The sequence below is a fragment of the Salvelinus namaycush genome, chromosome 22, assembly GCF_016432855.1.
Source record: "Salvelinus namaycush isolate Seneca chromosome 22, SaNama_1.0, whole genome shotgun sequence".
NCBI lineage: Eukaryota > Metazoa > Chordata > Actinopteri > Salmoniformes > Salmonidae > Salvelinus > Salvelinus namaycush.
Genome location: NC_052328.1, coordinates 10269949 through 10277953, shown reverse-complemented (window position 1 = coordinate 10277953; position 8005 = coordinate 10269949). Strand labels below are relative to the sequence as shown.

At 40.4% G+C, this 8005-nt stretch overlaps 1 long non-coding RNA gene across 1 annotated transcript; it reads left to right on the top strand.

The window, feature by feature from the left end:
• The first annotated feature begins 1873 nt into the window (after positions 1 to 1873).
• Positions 1874 to 7861, top strand: LOC120017902. The gene is made up of 3 exons (XR_005472158.1): positions 1874 to 1943; positions 2129 to 2191; positions 7835 to 7861. It is a non-coding gene; the product is annotated as an uncharacterized LOC120017902 (long non-coding RNA).
• Positions 7862 to 8005: the final 144 nt, after the last annotated feature.

Here is an 8005-nt window from a genome sequence, read left to right as displayed (position 1 = left end):
ATGATCCTTGACTAGCCTGTCAAAGCACTTAACGGTGACATAAGTGAGTGTTACGGGGCGATAGTTATCTTTGCCTTCTTGGGTACAGGAACAATGGTGCGGCGCCGTTGTTTTAGGTCGGCTACTGGGATTAGATCCATTGTCCTGGGTGGTGGACGGAACAGAGGATCCGCTTCGGGAAAGTTGTATTCCTGGTCGTGAAGGGGTGTCCACATACTTTTGTATATATAGTGTTTGTGCAATAGCATATATTACTGTATCTGTTACCACCAGTGCTGGAAAAAGTACACAATTGTCATTTTTGAGTAAAAGTATAGATTCCTTAATAGAAAGTTACTCAAGTAAAAGTGAAAGTCACCCAGAAAAAAACTACTTGAGTAAAAGTCTAAAAGTATTTGGTTTTAAATATACTTAAGTATCAAAAGTAAATTTAATTGCTAAAATATACTTAAGTATCAAAAGTCGAAGTCAAAGTATAAATAATTTCAAATTCCTCATATTAAGAAAAGCGGACGGCACCATGTTCTTGATTTTAAAATGTACGGATAGCCAGGGGCACACTCCAACACTCAGACATTGTTTACAAAAGATGCATGTGTGTTTAGTAAGTCCACCAGAACATAGGCAGTAGGGATGACCACTAGATAAATTAGTGAATTTCACAATTGTTCTGTTCTGCTAAGCATTGAAAATGTAAGGAGTACTTTGGGTTGTAAGGACAAATGTATAAGTGGTCATAAATGTAAATAGTAAAGTAAAGTGCAGATACCCAAAAAAAACACTTAAGTAGTACTTTCAAGTATTTTTACTTAAGTACTTTACACCACTGGTTACCACATAATAATATCTGACTGTAAGAGCTCTAAACAAAATACATGAAACACACCAGCGGATGTCAAGGCATGTGGTGAACCACCAGTGCCTAACGTTTCCCTTAAGCAAGCATGCCTTGATCAGAGTGAACCCACCGATGGGGCCTGTATGCCTGACGGAATGTATTCAGCCACATTACAACTCTCATTAGCCTGATGCTTGAGGGTTAAGTAGTGTCACAGGCCAGGCTTTGTGTAATTGTCTGCCCGCTTCCCTCCTGATCACTCAGCTGTGTGCCGTGCTGGCCCAAGTCCAACAGTGTGATCTATGAAACACACACACACACACACGCAAAGACTCTGAAGATGTTGGTTATTCAATTATATGACCTGAATCAATTATTTCATTTCATTTTTATGTGTATTATATATTGGAGATGTTACAACAATACGCCCCCCCCCTCCCTACATAATTGTCTCACTAAAAGTTTTTTTCCAGCTGTATTAAAAGTGACTGATTGTTGAGCAAAAAACAGCAAGGTTGTTGTCAAATGTAATGGAGATTGGAGAGTGCTTTGTCTTTTGGTGACAAGGGCTGTGGTGTCAGACACGGAGTGGGCTGTCATTATCAAGTTTCTGTTGAAGTGAAACATGACACTTTTAGACACGTACAGGTTGACTGAATATAAATGAGGTCAGCCTCATCCGTAAAAAGGAGAACGTTGTCATGCAAAGGTGTCATGTAGCCAATAAAAGTCCCCTTTCAAATGTAATATCTCACTTCGACTTTGAGGAAGTTTTTATTTCCCATTTTCTCCCTGCAGATTAAGGGAAATTTGTTTCAGAAATATGACTTTTTTTAGAGCACGAGAGAGAGAAAGAGGGAGAGATAGCGAGTGAGAGAGAGAATGGCCTGCCCAAGTGAGAGATGACCTCCCCTCCTCCCCCTAGTCCACTTCCTGATGTGGGACTTGAGTGCTGTAGTGTAGTCATGGTGCGAGAGAGAGACCTCAGTCCATCACTTTCTATTAGAGCCTGGACTTCCCTTTGGTGGTGACAGTGATGAACCTGCCGACCAGGGAGCAGTGTGAGGACTGGAGTTCAGCTCAGGTGGCAAACTTACTGCGCCAGGTGAGTGGGAGGAGAAATCCTCTCCGTGGTATCTCCAAGGAACTGTGTGTGTTTATTTTGGGAAGGTACTGCTAGTTTCACCAATGAGCAAAGAACAACTACATTATTGTATGCCACTGAATGAATTCACCAAACCACAGCAAATGATGTGTTAATCATTAGGATGTATGTCATACCGCTTTCAGAATCAAATGCAAGAATGTGCTGCAACTGTTGAAAGAATGAGGATTAATGGACAGAGGTTTATGGTAAGTTATTTTGTTATACTCTCTCTCCCTTGACATCTCAATACTACCGGAATACTACTTCCAATACTACCACAACATTTTATCACCAAACCACAACAAACCCACATAATTCGATATCAACAGGTACATAATAACATTTGGCTTTTGGCCAGATTTAGTTTGGTGTTCTAATGATGTAAGAGTAGACAATAGACTTGGACTCTAAATTCCCTTCAAATTCCGACAGCAATTATGGCCTTGAAAGGAGTGCAATAATTAAAATGTCCTAATGCTACTTTCAGCCATAGATTGCTGAAATTAGTGGACATTATTTATCCATTCTCACTAAATCCTTGTTAATTAACTGGTATTGTTAATTTAGGGGAGACAAAATCTGACAGGTTTGCAACATTGTTGGTAAACATGAGATTTGTAAAACCAAAACTTCCAATCCTTTCAAAATGCATAATGGACATAATGGATTTTCCAGCAGTATGCTAAGCGTATGAGACAGGGTAAAGCAACAGTCAAGTTGACAGAGTCTGGTGAAAGTTTACAGGAAGTGACCAATTATTAGTTTTTAAAAAATCTCCACCTTTACTTCCCAGAATGACATAAATAGTGAGGCATCAAAATCAACTTCCGCTTTGAGAATACCACAGCTCTACAGGAAGTAGTAACATTGTGGGACATTTCCCTCCATTTCTCCCCACATTAACAGACGATTGTTTTGTACAAACATTTCTTGCTATATGCTATCGCTAGTCCCTACATTGAGTGAACACCAATGCCAGAGTCTGGTTACCATTATCATTTAGCTATAAATAAATATTTACCATTTGGTCTTTTGTTTGGTATCACCAACTAGGCCTACTCACCACCGCTGTTGAACAAGCTTCTAGGTAGGCCTCTTTATTTGGTTTCTCCTGTGTTTTCATTTTATATGAGAAACGCTAATGTTTATACAAATGATGCCTTTGTTTTCATCAACAAGTTAAGTATTGGCTATTGTAATGTAAAGTGTGCAATACCGTTAAGGTGTAGCCTATAAAGGATTTACCTGTTCGAAGGTGTAAATGGTTTATTCACTTGTTCTGCATTCTGGGTGAACTGCTTGTCTAGGTGGTGGGCCTGATCTAGGTAACATGCTGACAAGTCATTCGTCATGGCAATGACTAAGGAGCTCTTGTCATCTAAGGATTTTATTATGTGAGCTTTGCTACTGTATCTAGTTTTCTATGCACTATTCAGTGACCCTGCACAGCTTTCATTTGGAGGTAGGATACCACAGCAATACTACGTACGAGGGATTTTGATAAACTGAACATTTACTTTCAAGTTGTCCGTCTATGCCTCCAAGCTAGTTTTAACTCCCCCAAATAAGGTCAATGGGGATTTCAAGGTGAATCAATCAAAGTCATTAATGTTTCAAAGGATTCGCTTTTGATGTGGGGGTTACCAGGCCAGATCTGAAGCATGCACATAGGCCTACATGTATTGATTGATCTGGCATTTATTGATCTAGTCAGAACACCTGGGTCCAGCTAAGACTCATGTAGCCCCATTTTTTTTCAAGCTTCATAGTTTGCAGCACTCTCTGTAATGCCAACTTGCCATATTCAAGCTCTGGAGCTTTGAGGATTAAACTCAAAATGTGACAGACAAATTCTTCCCAGTCACTGCCGTAGTATCCGTTCTCCCATTCAGTTTACAGACTAAAAACGCTAAACTAGCTTTGGAAGTAGATCGTGTTCAAGATGATTCTCTACTGCTATTATGACAACGCTTCACCCTGTTATTGTAAACAGTGCAAGTCACGGCCGCGACCAGGAGAACCATGAGGTGGTGCACAATTGGCCCAGCGTCGTCTGGGTTAAGGGGTGGGTTTGGCCGGCTGGGATGTCCTTGTCCCATCGCGCTCTAGTGACTCCTTGTGGCAGTCGGGCGCATGCACGCTGACTTCAGGTCGACAGCTGTACGGTATTTCCCCCACGATCAGCTACTTGGTTTTGCTGACATTGAGGGAGTGGCTGTTTTCCTGGTACCATTCTACCAGGGTTCTTACCTCATTGCCGTAGGCGATCAGGCCCACCACAGTCATGGGTGTACAGGGAGTACGGGGGGGGGGGGGGGGGGGGGGGGCTGAGCACGCACACCTGGGGGAACACTTTTAGGGTCAGCATGGCAGTGTTGTTGTCTACCCTCACCACCTGGGGTCTGGCTGTCAGGAAGTCCAGGATCCAGTTGCAGAGGTTCATACCCAGGGCCTTGCTTAGTGTCGAGCTTGGAGTGGACTATTGTGTTGAACGCCGAGCTGTAGTCGATGAACAGCATTCTCACATAGGTGTTTCTCTTGTCCAGGTGGGATAGGGCAGTGTGTAGAGCTAGGTTACAAACTAGGTTACCAGTGAGGATTTCCTACACTGGACAACATGTTACAGCTGTTGATAAATCATTGATAATAATCTGAACAAAAAAACGTGTGCGTCATTACATTAAGATATGAAGGGGGATCGTAGCTATATTCAATCAAATTCACGAGTTGATTTAAAACGTTGATTTAAACTTATGTTTATCATGGTTGGTGTCTTGACGGATTTGTCCGAAATCGTATGACATAAAACATGACTTGTCTGTCGTAAAATGTATGACAGTGTAATTTGTATTATCATATTATTAAGCGTTAATCAGTTAAGATAAACATGACCCCTGTAAGAATCCTGGTTCTGTTGGACAGGTTGTTGTGTATAGAGAGCTCAGAAATGCAGTGTAACTATCTAACATTTTGTCTCCTTGTGTTTTTTATTTAACTAGTCAGTTAAGAACAAAGTCTTATTTTCAATGACGGCCTAGGAACAGTGGGTTAACTGCCTTGTTCACAGGTAGAACGACAGATTTTCACCTTGTCAGCTCGGGGATTCGATCTTGCAACCCGTTCCGTTACTAGTCCAATGCTCTAACCACTAGGCTACCTGCTGCCCCAGTGAAAAGTGGTGAAAACGTTTTTTTCATAGGCACAGAAATCCAAAATAATAAATCAGATTGAAAAAGCAATGCTGAAAACTTTTTAAATCTACTAATACATGCCTAGCAAAGGCACAGTGCACAAATTTTGTGGATTTTTAAAATTCTAAATAAAATTAAAAAAGTCATACTTGCTTAACTTTCTCATTGTAAAACAATGGTGAGATTAATGCTACTGCTATTCATGGGTTTATTATCTGTTGTCTGCATGTATCCAATCTATTTAGTCAGGCAATGTCCACATTATTCTCACATATTTTAGAATGTCATAATAATTGAATTATTTTTAAAGTGGTAATGGCCTACTTTTTCTTGTATACTTTTTGCATGATGTTTTGGGGGAGGGGGGTTCTATATTAGGCCCTGTATGTTTCAATTCTATAAATTCTATTTAAACAATTGTATAACATTGAGGTCCTTGAAAATTACAATTAAGTGCATGAAAGGTTCCCTGAAAGTCCTTGAATTTGACTTGCCAATGTCTGTATGAACCCTGCTTAAAGGATGTATAGTCCTAGGCCTATGTTGCTGTATAGGTGGAGTTATGGGCCAATTTTCATATATTCACTTTTATTCCTCAAAAGTACACATGTGGAACTGCATAAAAATCATTTTTGTTTCAAACCATTTTGAAATGTGTATCCCAATGTCACACATTGGCCCCATTATTTATAGAAAGACCCGCGTCCATGTAGCTAGCGTACACACTTAAAAGTGTGTAGCAACTTTTAAGTAAAAAGTGTTCTATATAGTTCCAAATAAGGGTTCTTTGGCTCATATTGACAGCCTATCCCTTTTTGGTGCTATATAGAAACCATTGTTTTAGATTATATAATGAACCATGCTCATGGGGTTCTAAATGGTGTCTTTATGGTGCTCTGGATAACATTTTCCTAAGGTTCTTTAAAGAACCATTAAAAAAGGTTCTATAAAGCACCAATAAGGGTTCCAATATCGTTACAAATACAGCACTTTTTGGTTTTGCATAGAAGGGCAGAGAGGACCTGCGCTTGCCGTGCTGCATGACCTCTGTATGTCAGCCTGTGTAGGTGCTGCGGGTGCCTTTAGATGGATTTGCATATTCATGTGGTATTTATAGCCTTAAACATAATATGACATATTGACATATTATGGTTGGCTGTGCATGCAGCTCTCAGAAAGTGAGCAGGTCTTTTCTCTCATGTTTCCCATATGACATATCATCATATCTCCACAGGCACAACAGAGGGCAGGACAGCAGAGGGTCAGTCTTTCCACATCATGTGTGGGTAGTAGCAAGTCCTGGATGGTATTTGAAGCTGTAGCAGTTCAAAGTTCCTCCATGTACTTTATATGGTGATGATGTGGAGTGCCTTACTTCACTCAGCAGAGGGGTATTTTAGTATGTGAGGCATGGGAGATGTGGTTGGAGAGAAGGCAAGTGTCTTGTAACAGAGGGAGTTAACAACAGTATCATTGAGGTCTGAGATCCTCCCGTATTTCCTTGGCAGAGTGCTAAATGAAAAAAGTTGAGTTGCTATGTTGATTTTAGGTGGAGGGCAGGCTGGGTCAGACTGTGTTTCCACCTCTCTCTCTTTCCCCAAGCTGATTTAGATTTCAAACAAAGTCTTCAAAACCTAGTTAGAATATGAGCTTTGAGGTCCTGCGGAGTGAAGAAGCTCTAGTGTCTTCTGTAGTGGGGACTGCTGGTCTTCAATATGCAGGAGTGGTTTCAGGGCATAGGGCCTATTGTGTTTCATTCAAACACCGGGAGAAACTTGCCATAAATAATTCAATCTGGGAGCAGCATATGCGAAGGCACTCAGGCAAAATATTTGATATTTTATTCAATGTCAAAAAGTTAAGCCTGAATTTAGGTGGAGACGCTTTTCCTCCTATAAGTGAGTGAAATGATCAAGTGTGCACCTTGATGTGTGTGGGGGTCTGTTTCTCTGTGAGGAAGGTGATGCCTCTCATATTAAGGAATCTGACTGATTTGCAGATGATTCAATCGGGAACCTGCGTACTAAAGTTCATTATGCTGAAAATCAATTCAACCTAATACAAGCAAGGGATAACAAGAAAGGAGAGCAAGTGAGACCAAAGGAGGACCCTGAAGCAATCAATTATGAATGAAGAGAGAAATACATAATTTAGCATGATTTAGAGTACATTTTATTTTTTGTGTAATTTTACTCTGGAATTCAGGGCAACTGCTTCCCTTCAAAGAGAACCATGAAAATACAATTTATTGAGGGATGTGAGTAGACATTCAGAGACATCATTGTAATTTTTTCAAAGGTAATGTCACAGGGCACTGGAATGATATATTTAGTAATCAAATTAGAGACAAAATAAGATTGAGTGTAATCTGCACCGGATCAAGGGTACACAAGTAGGGCCATAAAGTAACAATCATTTTCTTATTAAAAGCAGGCATGCTTCAAAGGCTTTTGGCTGTTTTAGCATCATGCTGCCATCTGGTGTAAGCTACGAAGTGATACATTTCATAACCGGCGCACCATGTTGTGTAAAACTGAATTACAGATTGTAATGTTATTTTGCAAAACCCAACATAAGAACCAGTCAGTTACAGTACACACAGATTTGTAAAAAAACGTATAATTATCTTGTATTTTTCGGCTTCTTTTACTTTAACAGAATCTGTCTGACAGTGATTTGAGCAGGTTCAGCCTCATCCACCAGCCGTGAGTAACCCTCTCTTCTATTTCTCTCTGTTCTCTCTTCCCTCACACTCTCTCTGTCCTCCTCTCTTGTGTTCTTCCCTCATGTGAAGACAGCAGATAGCTGAGGCCTTTGAGGAGAGTACCA